At 35.5% G+C, this 14,994-nt stretch overlaps 1 protein-coding gene across 14 annotated transcripts in view; it reads left to right on the top strand.

Moving 5' to 3' along the window:
* Positions 1-14,994, top strand: part of MEF2C (myocyte enhancer factor 2C) — a 162,005-nt gene that overhangs the window by 13,734 nt on the left and 133,277 nt on the right. For 6 of the 14 annotated variants that reach the window (XM_090276460.1, XM_090276476.1, XM_090276474.1 and 3 more), the window contains exon 2: positions 1,843-1,929. The gene's annotated coding sequence lies outside the window, so the exon portion shown is untranslated. Of the gene's footprint in view, positions 1-1,842; positions 1,930-5,001; positions 5,023-5,649; positions 5,757-6,125; positions 6,358-14,994 lie in introns of those variants that run through there. The other 8 variants (XM_090276464.1, XM_090276463.1, XM_090276462.1 and 5 more) reach the window with 5 other exon arrangements.

Genomic DNA, 14,994 nt, shown 5'->3' with positions numbered 1-14,994 from the left:
TAGAAACACTCCCTGGAGGGTGGGAGCTTCTGCGCACCGACTCCGTTTGCCTGGAGAAAAGTAGGAGGAATGGGGGGAGGAAAGCAGAGCCAGGCAGGAGGGAGTCTAGAGCGGCAGTGAGGGGAGGACCGGTAATAATTGGGTGACGCTGTGGCTGTTGTGCCTCTGCTGAACGCCCAGCAAACGCGGATTCACTTTCTACAAAAATCATACGGAGGGATTGTTGCTGCCTGCAATCAATAATTTAGGGGAGTGAGCTGCTGAAACCAGAGGCGTCCCCCGTCTGGGTATTTAAGGGGCCGTCGGGACTGAATCCCAGCCCTCTGTTTTCCAGACAAAAAGTGGGTACCAAAACGCAGGAGGAGTTTTTTAACTCCCACCTCGATCCTGGGTAAAGATCTTTAAAAATTAAAGGGCACACACAGAGGCTATCTGGAAGAAATAGTTAGAAGTGGAAGTGTGAAAATCCATTCTTTGAATTGAAGGTTTCTGTGGTATTTCAAGAAATAGGATAGAATCAATGTTCCGATGAGCATTTAACCATTTTGTAGGTAAAGGTAAAGTCCATTAAATTTAGCCGTGCATATATATGGATACTTTTTAATCAGCCACACATTCACAAGCAAATTACTGATCAAACCTTATTAGGGCATACTGATTCAGGAAAAGGAAGAAATGTATCATAATTTGTGGTGGCATTTTAAAAAACCTTAATATATCTTTCAGATATTGTTTCATGAAGATTGCATTTCTGTAAGGCTTAAAAGGCCCTGGGAGATGTGTATAATGATCCCCACTTAAGACTGTAAAACCAAGCAGATCTGGGGAAAAGGGAATTCACCAGGTCACCTGGTACTGACTAGCAGTCACCAAGTTGAGACTAACTCACTATGGGCCTGAGACTAAAAGAATAAACTTAGCTAACAGCCCTGAAATTAAAGTGGCCAAAATTCTTAATTTCTGCTTGACTCTGAAGAAACTTAAAAATAAAAATAGATCTTAAGATGTCAAACCAAACCCAGAGACTTCATAAACCTAGAGACTTCACTATGAAATGTCTTCTTGCTAATAACAAATGAGAGGATGGATATTGACCATCATGGTCTGATATGTCTCAAACTTAGGAGGACTAGACTGGAGCCAAGGAAAAAGTTCGTTTGTGTTCTCAAAGTCATAGTTCCAAACAGATTACGACACAAAGGCATTTGTCTGTGCTCATGCACTTAAACAGTGCTTGGAAGGACAAGGTATTTTTGGTAATAGAATTCATAAAAGGTACTGAATCTACATCACTAATCCCAAAGGGTTGAAAACCAGCCTTTAGGCAACATATAAAACCAAGCCCTTTCAGCAACTTCATTTGCAACTTCAGTGTCCCAATTTGACAAATTTAGTTAGCTTGGGATATCATGGATTTGACTGTCTTTTTTGTAGTTCTTCATCAGATGTAAAATTAAAGGTACAAAAAAAGTAGGATCATCAGCTATAAAAGATATGATTAAACCTTGGCTTGGAATAACAAATCCTTTGTATGCTGCAGATTTTCAATCACAAGCAGTCCATATGGTGTATACTATGTATGCGATAAAGCTATACCTAAAGAATTTTTGAAACTTAGATCGTTGGCACTATTTATATTAAAGGTCATATGTATTACCACAATTAATGATCATTTTAATTATTTTATGTTCAATACACATTCCTTTAGTTTAATACTAGAATTAACATTGATGTTCTTCAGATTAGAAGTTTTAGAAATAAATTTATTTAAATGTACTTTAATATCAACATCCTTTTAACATTTTTAAAACTATATACGTTGTTGTACTTACACATTTTAAGGTGCCAAAGAAGAGTTGCAAACTGTGAAGTAACTTCTATGAAGAGATGAAGTAAAGAATGGAAGGCAAATGACTGTATGTGTAAGTGGTGAGTGCTTAACATTTGTTGTATCAACTACCACAAAGTTAATTCATAGAGTAAAACTGCCAAACTCTTGCCATTAGGTATTTGTTATCAACATGTATAAAAGTGAGAGTTATAAAACCATAATATGCTTTATAAGCATTTTGTGTAAATCTCATACCACCTTTCAGGGCCTATCTTTGCAAGTCCCTTTTACAATTAATCCATCTCAAGGAAAGATTTTAACATCAGCTTTAACTATTTAAAAAATAACATTTTTAATGCTATTGGAATTTGTGTCATACTACTTTTTATACTTCTCCACACTTTTAGGATGAACTATCAGGTTTATGTTGAAAGTATTCTGTACAGTTGCATACTATACAGTATACCATATAGTTGAGTAATCTTGAGGGGTAGATTAATCTATAGCCTTTCTTCATCTTAAAGTGGGTTTCTGTGGACACTGCCCAGCTTACTTTAAAATAAGTTTTTAAAGCTCACTTCAAGAGCTACACCCAGTGTGGGCCAAGTTTAAAACCAGGCAGACCCAGTGCACAAGGTTTTAGTAGACTGCTGATTTAATGTAGGGAAGTAGTAAAGAGAGGAGGGTGGAGTACATTGTATGCAACCATGAACAGAAATTAGAAATTAGCTTTCCCTAGAGTTAAAACCCTGAGGATCATGCTCTCTGTAACTTCTGTGGCACTTTAAATATATTGATCAACAATTCTTTTGTGGGAAAATCAAGTTAATATCTATTTACATGTGTAATAAAATGCATAATAATTATTTAATGAAGGAACTATTTGGTGATTGGGGGAGAAAGCTGGTTTAAATAGTACATCAATCCCAGACATCATTTTCTCTTAAAGGACATGTCACCTTTTACTTAACAGGATAGGCCCCAAGCTTCCAATTGGCTTTAAAGGGTGTAAGAATTCTCTCCTTTCCAATCATAGAACTGGAATAGGCTGGAAAATTCATATAATGAATGAGCAAACTGAGCCCAGAAAAACAACAATTCATTAGTTAGGCACCAGTCTTGAACCAGAGAATCTGGGCCTCCTAATACCAAGTTCCAGCTTCTCCATGCTCGGGAAATTATTCTGATCCTAGCCAAAAACCATTAGGTCAATGATAAGGATGATTTTTTTTTTAAGCTCTGAAATATTGAAAGAAGAATACAAAGCACATTTTGGATTAACCACTTCATAAATTAGCAATGAGTAATTTTAAATCCCAGGTGATTCTATTGTATATTTCTGTACAACCTTTTTGTCCTGCTTCAACCATAAAAACTCATGGGAAAAAACTAATTCTAATATTAACTTAGGATCACACATAATTAAGAAGCTAAATCTCCTGAAAGGAATATCTTGTATTTTAGAAGGCAAATTGTAATACATTCCAAATCCAAATTATTTTCAAATTATTCACAGTATGAAGTTCTATATACTTTTGAATGCTTCTATCATTGATAATTATGGTTTAAAATGTTATGAAATGATTCTTAAAAATGATAAAAGGTAAGATAGTTTCTTTTTGAAGGAAAACAATATACATTGAAATGTACTGTCGTAAATACTTTCTATGATCCATCATAAATAGTATGGTTGAAATTCATGAATTGCCTAGGCCTATTTGCTCATGTAAAATAGACTGTTAAAGATTTATTACATTAATTTCATGAATTATCACAATAAACTTAGATGTTCCTGCAAATGGTTTGTTTTGTCAGGACATTTGGGAATCTGGAGAAAATAAAATTTCATTTACCATCATATATGGACATATCTTAGTATTCAAAATGTCTATGCACCTTTAAGTTCTGGGATTTTTTTAGAAGTTGTAGTTGTACCTTAAATGAAAACCTAATACAGATTAACTCTGCCATATTATTAAAATGAATTCATGGTAATAGCAAACTAACTAAAGGACACACAAATAGGCAAACAAATATATTGTAGATACCAATCTGAAAGAAATAATACTAACTCAGATGGTTCTTGCTTTGTGACAGTTTGTCATGCTTTCCTATAACAAAAGCAAGAGTTTCATTTTAGCCAGGCTGATAGTCACAATGATGATGAGCCAGAAGCCTGAAGAGTATTCCACAACTAGTTGTACTTGCCAGTAAAATCAACCTTCCCCTTTCAAGTAAAGCCTTGGGGCAGATGCTTAAATATTAAGCCTACTCTTCTGAGAAAAGCTACTCCCATCAAATAGCCTCAACAATGAAGGAGGAGGCTTTTTGAATCACATAGTCCTCCTGCATTAAAATAGTCTAGAGGCACAGTGCAGGACTTTAGAGGAAATGCAACTAGTCATTGGGATAAACACATAGTGCTGAAAGGAATTTTTAAAGTGAGGAAATAACCTTAATTAGCTAGATATTTCAGTATACTTCTATTGTCTACTCTTGAATATTCCATGTTTTTATTTTCCCAGTGTGCTTTCCTTTCTACCTTTTAAAATGTTTTAATTTGAAACATTTTATACAGCCTGTATAATACAGGCATGCAACCTTGTCTTTTCGTAGTTTGTGTACTAGTTGCTGTATTTTATCTATGGCTTTATTGGGCGTGGTGTAATTTGGCTAGGCAAGGGAGGTACCCAATCTCTAGTAACCTTTCCTGAATTTTTAATATTAATTTATTTTTTAAACTTTAACGTAAGTAGTATCTTCCTTATCAGTCTCTATTTCTGCTTCCTGTGCAGCTGAAACTCTTCAGGATAAGTGAAGTCATCAGCTGTCGGATAGGGAAGCTTAATGCATTTGGGAAGTTGGTTTGGTTTACACGTGAATGCCCTGGATAAAATCCAGTAAGGTGAAGAAGAGATAGAGCGGGAGGAGGGAGGGGGAAAATCTCTGAGGAAGCTGCCGCCGTGGTAAATATTTCCAAACTGATTAGAAAGTTCGTGGCCCCGGGATGAGTTCGAAATTTGAAACATGGTGATTCTTTTATTATTTTGTACATTACTAACACGTGAGAAGCATTTAGTCTAACTTTCTAGCCTCCAACCTCTCAGGGCCGAAAATTGCGTATTCTGGGCATGCAGGAAAAGCGCGCCGGAATCGAGTGCTGCAGACATCCTGGACAGTGGCTTCAATGCGTGAGTAACAGAGGAGCGCTCGGACGGTGGAAGAATGAAGTGGTTAACGCGTCTCCAAACGGGGGAAAAGTCACAAGAGCAACTATTAGGGTTGCGCTCCTATTGGTCAGAGGGAAGATCCCGGCTTCAGAAGGACTTTCCTGCTGGCTGGCTCTCAGCGTCCCCGGGGAGCGAGCGCACAGTAGCCGCCGGGTGATTTGGTTTTTCGGGCGTCCTAGACGCCCCCCGGCAGAAAACAGGGAGCCGCTGCTCGTGGTGTTGTCTTCATTTCGTGCAATAAAGAATTGTCATTAGGTTTGCGTATGGCATGTGCCGTTACCCCACCGTAAAACTAAAATTAGCAAAATGTCAGGAATGGAAAGATTGATTCACAGAGATGCAATTATCATTTAAAAGTGCTTGATTGAGGTACTGATGTTCAGTGATTTATTCTGCATACCATATACATAATTAAAGTAGTGTAGTGGAGTAATTTATCAATCTAGTTGAGACTGGAAGGGTGAGGAGCGAACTGCTTGCTGTACGTTTGTTTTATTAAAATGCTCCGAGGTCTAGTCCCGCCCCCCTTTTGCAAGAGTGAAACTGATGATTTCTCCAGCTCACGAGGAGAGAGTCAAGGGTTTGGGATTGTGAGAGAGAGAGGAGGACAGAAAGGAAAGGCAGCGCGAGGCAAAGGCAAAAGCAAGGACAAAATAAAAGAAAGGGGGAAAAAAGAAGACAAGAGGCACTTCACGGTTCGTGCTGCTTAGAACCCCAAGCCTGTGTGCTTGGTTTTCCCTGCCACCCCCGCCTCCCCTCCCAATATCCTTCTACCACTCCCCCCTACCCCCGCCTTTTTTACGCGACGTTTCAAAGGCTGTGAGCGGCTCTCCTTTTCCCATTCGTCTTCTGTCACTTCCTTCCTGGACACAGTTTTCTGGACGAGTCTGGTTACTTTTAATCTGCTGGCCGCTGAGAGCCACTTTCCCCTCCTCCTCCTCCTCTTCCTCCACCTCCTCCAAGTAGCCTAGGCTCGCGCGCGAATGCGCGTCCTCGCGCGCGCCTCCCCCGCGCGCTCCCTCCGCGCGCGCGCGCACACAGACACACACATCATCTCCAGCTCTCTGCTTGCTCTGCTCACAGTCACAGACACTTGAGCACACGCGTACACCCAGACATCTTCGGGCTGCTATTGGATTGACTTTGAAGATTCTGTGTGGGTCGCCGTGGCTGCATGTTTGAATCAGGTGGAGAAGCACTTCAAGGCTGGACGAAGTAAAGATTATTGTTATTTTTTTTCTCTCTCTTAAGAAAGGAAAATATCCCAAGGACTAATCTGATCTGATCTTCCTTCATGTAAGTACCTCTGACATTTCTCGAGGAAAATAGAAATAGCCTGGGTATTGTCTCTGAAATCTGCATCAGTATATTCCACAGCACTGGGTCTATCCCTGTGCCTTTTTGGAGGCTGAAGTTGAGGGTTGTGCATTCTTTTTGTTAGGTTCCATGATTTCCTTGTCTTTTGGGAAAAGTAACTTTTTAGATAGTCTTATCCGTTTGCCATCAGTTATTGATATCACTCCTGACTTGTTCTTGTCACATCAATGTGTTTAAAGTTTCATGAAGTTAGTTCACGTCATTAGCATGTTTGATATGGTGGAGCGTGTGGAACCTGGTAGATTTTAATTTTTCACGGAATGTTCTGTGACCTTGAAGTACATGCCTTAAGATTCAGCCTTTAGTTCACTGTGGAAAGATGCTCCTCTGAGTCCCCCCATGACTGATTTGCTTTGGGTTATGCTTCTGAGCTGCTAATTCTTGGGATTAGTTTGAGCTAAAGCATGGCTGTCTGTCAGAGAATACCTTTGTGCATCTCATCTCCTTCTCTTACCAAAGTGCTGGCTTGAGAGAGGGCTTCTTAATTGGTGTGGACAAAAAGTAACACCCTGGCTGTGGTAGTCTATACATTTCATAAGTCGAGTTGGGATTTCAGTATGGGCATTGATTCTTAGGTCAAGTCAAATACATAGGTGTTTTAAAACAAACAAGATTAAGTCACCTAAATTGCATTCTCTTTGGACTTTTGATGAAAGTTATCAAACTCAGTGATAAAGTTTGGCACAAATGAGGTATATATAGAGATATGGTACATTGTTTATGGTGTTATTAAATATTATGAAAGTGTTTAAATTTAATACTGTTATCTCCTTCCCAGAATATGGCTATTAATTCTCAAAGGAAATTTATATCTCAAACATTTCTGACTATTCTAAGTCCAATAGTTATTTTTTGGAAAAAATTCTTTTTCTTCACAATTTAGGAATGTGTGTCCTTTGTATAAAATACCTTTATATGTAAATGCTGACAGTATAATAAGTAGAATCAGGCTGTCTGCCAGTTCTTTAACTGGTTCTCAGTGGAAAACTGCTTTGACACAAAGTGGGTTTTACTATTGTGAATCTGAAACTAGCTCTAATAGTAACTGTCTTGTGAAATGGCTAGTGACTACATATATTTTCTAAGTGCTATAAAGGGAACTCCAGCCGCCTCATTACACTAGTCAAAAGGAGTGACCAGCCTCTTTTTCACTGGCACCTTGCAATGGAATTGTGGTTGCAGAGTGAAGATGTTTATGTAGAGTATAATAACTTCAATCCCTAGAGACTTGCTAAGACATGGAAATGTGACCACCTGTGAACCCTGTTTAACCTCTGAATTTAATACTAATTTTAGCTTTAAATAAATTAACAATCTCCAATTTGAAGCTAAAACATCTTATTTAATTTTTAAAATAATATCACTTTTGGCTAGTCTTTGAAAACATTCAGTATGTACCACTATGGTACAAGCAGTATTTTTTTTCTTCTTCATCAGTTTTGGTTAAATATAATGCAGTTATAAACCATAGTACTGTCCTCCAGTGTACATGAAATTATATAAGTTAAAAGAAGTAATAGTTCCAAAGAAGTGGTTCAGAAATTGACAGGTAAAGTGAAATATGTATCTCTAATATCCTATTTCAAGAGAAAAAATCTCTAAAATATTGTTTTCTATTTGTAGTAAAGTGCAGTTGGCTATGTATTAGACTACCAACTCAATCCTAAGTTTCTGTCAAAACAAAGTTTAAACTTGATATTTATTTAAAATATGGTCCCCCAGTCAGGGTAAGGAGACAATAGTTGACAGTTATCTTTAAATTTTATTAAACTTTATAAAAATCTACTGGTTTTTTTTACTAATATAATTCACACAACTTTGAAGTATCTGTGGCATATTTTCCAGACTTCTTACTAAAGGCAGTATTTCACTTCATTAATTACACAATTTATATTCTGAATCTTGGGTATGTATGTGAACTATAGTGAAAGACAATATTAAAGATGTAACTTTTATTAAATATTACTTTGCTTCTTCAGTTAGATAAAAAATGAGCACTTTATAATAAAAAGTCAATTTTCCACCTTTCCTGAGCTGTTCATATTTTAAAAGTATACAATCCCATATATTAACTATTCAGCATAAAAACACATTAACATTAAATTTAAACACCAAGAACTTTACCGCAGCTTGCTTCTTCTCTTCTTTGTAAACATTCAGTTTTCAAAATTTGAGGGAAATGGTTCATTCCCAAAGGGAAATAGGGCTATCTAACGATTCAAAATTGAATCCTGAAAAAACATCGTGTTTTATATTTTGCAGATTTTCCTTCCTTAGCCCTCAATTTACTGAATCAATAAATTGCATAATATTACAACCAAATCTTTCTAATAAGTGACTTATTGTAATTAAATTTATTTTACACAAAAATAAGCTAAATAACTCCTTTGCATATGTTAACATCATATTTCAAAACTTTCTTCTGTTTATTGTAGTATATTTTGTGGTTTTATTTCCCAACTCTACATGCGGTATACTTTGAGTCTTTGAAATCTCAGAAAGTGACAAAAATGGGGAAATATCTCTGCAGCAACACTTGTGCTACATTTAAAAAAAAAAAAAGTAATTAAACAGAGAACCCAGGCTTCAGGGGCATGATTCAAAACAACATGGTAGAATTTTATATGCAGTTAAGGGTCACAGAGTAGACTTTAGAGAGATTATTGATAAAGCTCTACTTATTTTTCTTTTTCTTTTTTAAGTTCTACTTATTTTTCAAAAGCACATCCTCTGAGAAAACACCACACAAATTAATACCTAAAATTTATAAAAATGCACATATTCATTTCATGAGCCTAGTGATTGCCTGGACACAATGAAAAGGTTTAATCACTGATTCTCAGTCTGTGTGCTGCACGTGGGAGGACAGGTGATTAACATCCCTGTCCATAGCATGTACATTAATCTCATGAGCGCGTGGACTGCCTTGCACTCAGTAAAGCCTGACTATTCCCCGAGATCTGTCATCTTTAGGAAATCAAACCAGATTACAGAGGCGATTCACAAAACCAGGAGTGACCACAGGGTCTGTGCACCTTACAAAAGGCGGATTACCCAGTTCACGTGTTATTTTGATAGATCAAAGATAAAAGCTGATTGTGGGGAAATGGCAAGACACTCCAATTTCAAATGATTGCTAGCTAAGTATACCACGACCCTGTTGCTTCATCATTATGAAGAGCCATTCAAACAGCGGAAAACTCAGTTTTCAAATGGCAGGCTTTAAATAGTGAAATAAGAGAAAATGTGCTTTTTATACATGTCTTCATTGCTTAAATTTTAAGTTCTACCACTTCTTTATGAACAGATATCAAGTTCTGACTGCTTATGGGAAGCAGTCATAAGGCTTAATTGCAGTAGACATTTTCAGAGGCATTGTAGAGAGCGCAAAACAGAATTTGCCAGAAGTAAAACATACACTCATGATATTGAGTAACTGAGCAGAAAATGCATAGTAGTCTATAGCCATTATGTTATTCCATTACCAAGTATGTTCTTCATAAAAATGTGTAATTACATAGTTATAAATCCATGCATTTGAAATATATCTTTATAGGTATTTATTGGTCAAATTATATATATTTCATGAATGTTATGTAAAGATTATTCTGTATAACAAAATATGATGTTCTCAGAGTTTACTTCAGAGAATAAAGTTTGGTTTATGTAATAACATTTGAAATCCCCAACTTCTTACATATCCAACTCTACAGTAATTTCTTGCTTCTTTAAAAATTGAAGTCCTTTTTTACCCAACTGATGCCTCCTAGTGTCTCACACAATAAAACACTAATGAGTCATGCATAAATGTAAACATTGCATTTTCATTGCCTACATCTTCTGTGATACATAAAATTAATATTTATGTGTTTAATTTTCTGTGTATTATAATAAGATAGCAAATTCAAGTGAATGAGATGTTTCATTTGAGTGGATTTGTGGTACACACTGGCAGATTTTCTTTGACCATAACAATATCTTACTAAGTTTTAGTAAGTTTATTACCTTCAGTTCCAGTTTATAGATTCACTATTTATGTTCACTCCTATTCCAAGTGAAAAGCATAAGCAGAATATCAGAGCTTCCATTTTCTAGGCCTGGAAATTATATAGTTGTGTTCATTCGGAAGTGTGATGAACAAATTGCAAAGGGACTAACCACTTAAACACTAAAATATCTTAAAAGACTTAAAATTTTGCCTACTCTGTGTCTTGACACTTGCAAATTTCTTTTAAAAGTGCAATAAAGTAAAAAATAGTATTTAGAAAATACAAAAGTAAAGATAAATGCACATATTTCTGCTTTATTAGAAAATAACAAAATAATACTTGCCTTGAGATTGTATTATTCTACATAATTGAAGGAAGACTTGATAGAACATAACTTCTCATGACCTGCAGATTGTCTTAATAACGTTGAAGTTAGTGGATACCAACTTTGGTGTGAGTTTTCTATCATTAAGATAATGAGTGTAGACTTTGGATATTCTTGCACTTCTGTGATTTCAAACAGCTTTCTGATTCTACTTACGAAGACAATTAGTTTCTCGGTATTTTTCTTTAAAATATTTATGAAAGGGAGGTGGCATGTCCCTAATGGGTCTTAAATTCAGAGAGGATGCATTCAAAAACCTGTAACATTTATGGGCCTCTTCCTGAATTGTCATACAACACACACATGCACATTAAGATAAGTGTTCTGAAAGTCCTGACTTAGACACTAGACTGAGTGAATGTTGGTTCAGTGTTGTTACCTATATGCGTATGTGTCATTTAATTCTCCTGGTTCAAACACAGCACATTTTAGCAATATTTAACTCTTATTTAAGATTTTCTAATTCGGTCAATAATACAGTGCTAATACAATTCTGTGCATGTTGGACACATTTCAAAGTATGTAAGGGGGTGTACTCCTTTCGTTCAAGGAAGCAAACATGTAGAAAGGGGTGGACCTTTCCCACAAGAGCCACATTTCTTCCCTTGGAGAATTGAAGCAAATATGCAGTCTGTAAGTGAATAACAGCATGAGAAAAAAATAATTTGTTAGGGTCTGCTGTAGTTAGTGAGCAAAAGAAACTGTCAGTTTTTTTTTAAAAGTAGTTATTGATAGCACTTCTCACACTGAGTGCTGAAAAAAAAGTCTGAAGGTTTTGTAGTTTTAATATTATTTAACTTCTGTGAAGTGCACTAGTTTTAATTTTGCTCAAAACAGGAATTCAATAGTAATTATTTTACAAACGTATTGAGGCATAAAGAACATAAAGGAGCTAGAGGTACCCATTCCCTAGTTCTCTCTTTTAAGGATGAGTAGATAGTATCGATGATTTTTTATGTTATTTGTTTTCATGTGTGCAAATAAAGAAAATTCTATAAAAAAGAGTACCATTGTAAAAAATAAGTTATAAAAAGATTATCTGAAATATATTATCTCATATTGATTTGGATTATGTTAACATTAACTGCAGAAGAAAAAAGCCATATTTTTATTAAGTATAGATATTATGTGATACCTGTTATATAAATCCATGGTCTGGTTTCAGGTGGTAAAATGAGTAGCATCATTTGTTATCACCATAATGCATTTGTCGTACATTGCATTGTGCAAGTTAAATTACTCTATTTACTTAAAAAATATAATAGCTAATGTAAACAAAATTCAAAGTACACATAAAGAGAATCTTTAGAGGACATTATGAAGGAAATCAGTGATAATTACAAGTGAGAAAAACAGTAAACCTATTGCAGGCAGAGTTCTGCAGGAATCATCACTCTTTAATAATGCAGACATTATAAAGACTTTATTAATTCTTAATGCTGTAAATTTGAAATGAATGGAGCAACATTGTTCGTCCTGCAAGTGGTTGCTATTCATGAAGAATGACAATGCAGTTCTAGTAATTATTTAAATAAAGTACCTTAAACTTATTTTTCAATACTAGAGAAACTGATCTCTGAAGCAATCCCTTTTGAGAACCTGCTTTTTACAAATAGCATCCTGAACATGGCCTGGTTTTCTTCTTGTATCTTGTTGTCATAGATAAGGTGCACGTGAAGAATCCATATCTATTATTTTCAGATACTACGGATCTCTAGCATATTGGTTTTTAAAAATGCTGGATATGGTCCTTTGATAGAATGCAAAGTGTTTTGTTTTGTTTTTTTAACAGCTAGCAACTACCTCTCTCTTTTTTTCATATCTGTAATTCTTTCAGCAAGTTAAAATGATAAGGAAGAGAAGGCATCATTTCCCTACACCCGAAGATAGGCAGCTTTGGCTTAGGTTTGCTTATGGATTTTTCAAAGCCAGAAAATAGATTCAGTAATGTGAATATGTAAAGACACACAAGGAAATTAGTCTATTACTTCATATAGTAAACATGACTTTTTTAACCTTCTAATTAATTGTTGACCATGCATGAGGTGTACAACCAAGGCTTATTATGGAAAGCTGGTATTATTGCTTAATGTAACATGAGGGAATTGGGATTTCTTTAAAGTAATTTTGAAGATGTGATTATTTAGCAGAAATATTCACTGGAGCATTTTATTTTTAGAAATCATGGTCACACAAGGAAGCCTTTATAGGACCGACTACCTAATTGCAGTCAAAATCTCTTTAATGAATGAACACACACACAGAAGAACACACATTTTAATAATATAATGCCCCTATATTTTTCAGTTTTTTGCCACATTCTTTATATTTAAACAGAACATACGTGTCTAAGCAGATGTTTTAAGTTATATCCTTCATGGAGGTGAGTCTGTAAATGTCCCATTTAATTTAAATGGGTTTGTGGGAAGATAGTTTGAGGACTTTAAAAAGAGAAGAAACCCTTGAGTCACTATAGTTTTCAGCTCTTTCTTTTTAAAAACAGTAATTACACTCAGGATAAAGAAAGTAAAATACTCTTTTAATTCTTTGTAACATCCAGTTTCTAAGGTAGAGCTCTGGTATAGTTTTATTTTTGAATATTCAAGGCAGGTACTGGCAGCGGAGCTACAAAATGAAAACTTGCTGGCTGCAGACCAGATACATGCACAGTGCCACATCATAAACTTCCCCTCTGTCTCGGAGTGATTTCAGCCCCCAGTAATGTCCTTTTTTGCCCCTGCGTAGGCTAAGGAGCAGAGGGCCTTCTTCCTGGGCAATCACTTTGGTAAAGAAAACCGGCGATGTTTCCCTTCTTTAACTTGAAAATTCAGCCTTTTAACTCGCTGACATTAACTGCAAAGTGAGTTCACTATGTTTCCTTTTTCTTCCCATATAGCAGCTTAGAATTCATAAAACAATAGGCATAAGATAGGAAAGAGACCTCTTCCCCACCTTCCTCCTCCCAGCACATGCAGGCCCAATCAGATGTCTGTATTTTTTTGTTGTTGTTGCTTTGCAGAGAAAAATATAATGGTTTCTTTTCAATGAAGCCTGTGCATTATATTCCAGCTATGTTAGGTCATTTTGTGATGCAAATTAACATTGGGTCTTTTTTGTACTCATCTGGGGAAATAGCAATTCTCACCACACTATGTGACACTACAGTAATTTTTATTGATAAACACACTTTTAATAATTGCTAGGTCAAAATACAGAGTACAAAGAAAATATATGGGCTTTAGTTTTCAGATTTGGTTTATGCTCTTTATTTGAAAGATACAGTGTAAGCACTGTGCTTATTACCATGCAAAATAAATCAACTTCCAAATATCTGCATAAATATTCTTTGCATTTGAAACTGTAGTCTGAAAACTCACACTTCTTGTAAAATAAAGTAAAAAATTGTAAAAACCAGTCTTTAATTACCAGTTATATTTTCAGTTGTTACCAATGTAATTTTTAAAAATCCTATTAAAAATAATTTCTAGCTGCCATGGCTCCTTTCAATCATAGTAGAATTCTCATTTGTGTGAGGTGTAGTCAGATTATTGCCAGCACACCTTTCTAAAACTAGCCTTCTCTGATAAAAATGTATTAATAAGTGAGAGCCCTAAGTTGAAAGTGTTACTATATAATAAATATTTGTTGCAATTTTATTTTTGTACTAAATTATCAATTTAGCATTATATAAATAGTGTTTAAATGTTAGTTTAGTCAATAACCCAGTTAATTGCCTATATAAAATTTACCAAGTCAGACCAATAGTTAAATGTAATTTAATTTTGTCTTTAAAATAGGTAGGAGATATAATTTTAATTATGTTTAAATATCAAGCAACTATTTTTCCGTGGATGCGTTTCCTAATGATGCCAAGAAATTAATACAACATAGATCTAAAATGTGAAGGTGCTCCTAAGAGTATGATCACAATGGCCTATTCTTGCATTATGAGCAAGGGTCCTACAACAGGCTCAGTTTCAGGGGTCATTAGCAAGGGGGAAAAAATGTTAAACTTTTTTACATATATATATGTGTGTGTGTGTGTGTGTGTGTGTGTGTGTGCGCGCGCGCATAGGAGTCAGTAATTTTTTACATTTATTTTTTACAAAATTAGGCATTCTATTTAAAATTCATATGCAACCTTGAAAACTGCTTTTATTTAGGGTTATGGTACGAGACTTC

Source organism: Furipterus horrens, unplaced genomic scaffold, assembly GCF_987537825.1.
Source record: "Furipterus horrens unplaced genomic scaffold, mFurHor1.1.pri manual_scaffold_5, whole genome shotgun sequence".
Lineage (NCBI taxonomy): Eukaryota > Metazoa > Chordata > Mammalia > Chiroptera > Furipteridae > Furipterus > Furipterus horrens.
Note: the sequence above shows the minus strand (reverse complement) of the source record. Positions and strands in the feature narration are given on the sequence as shown.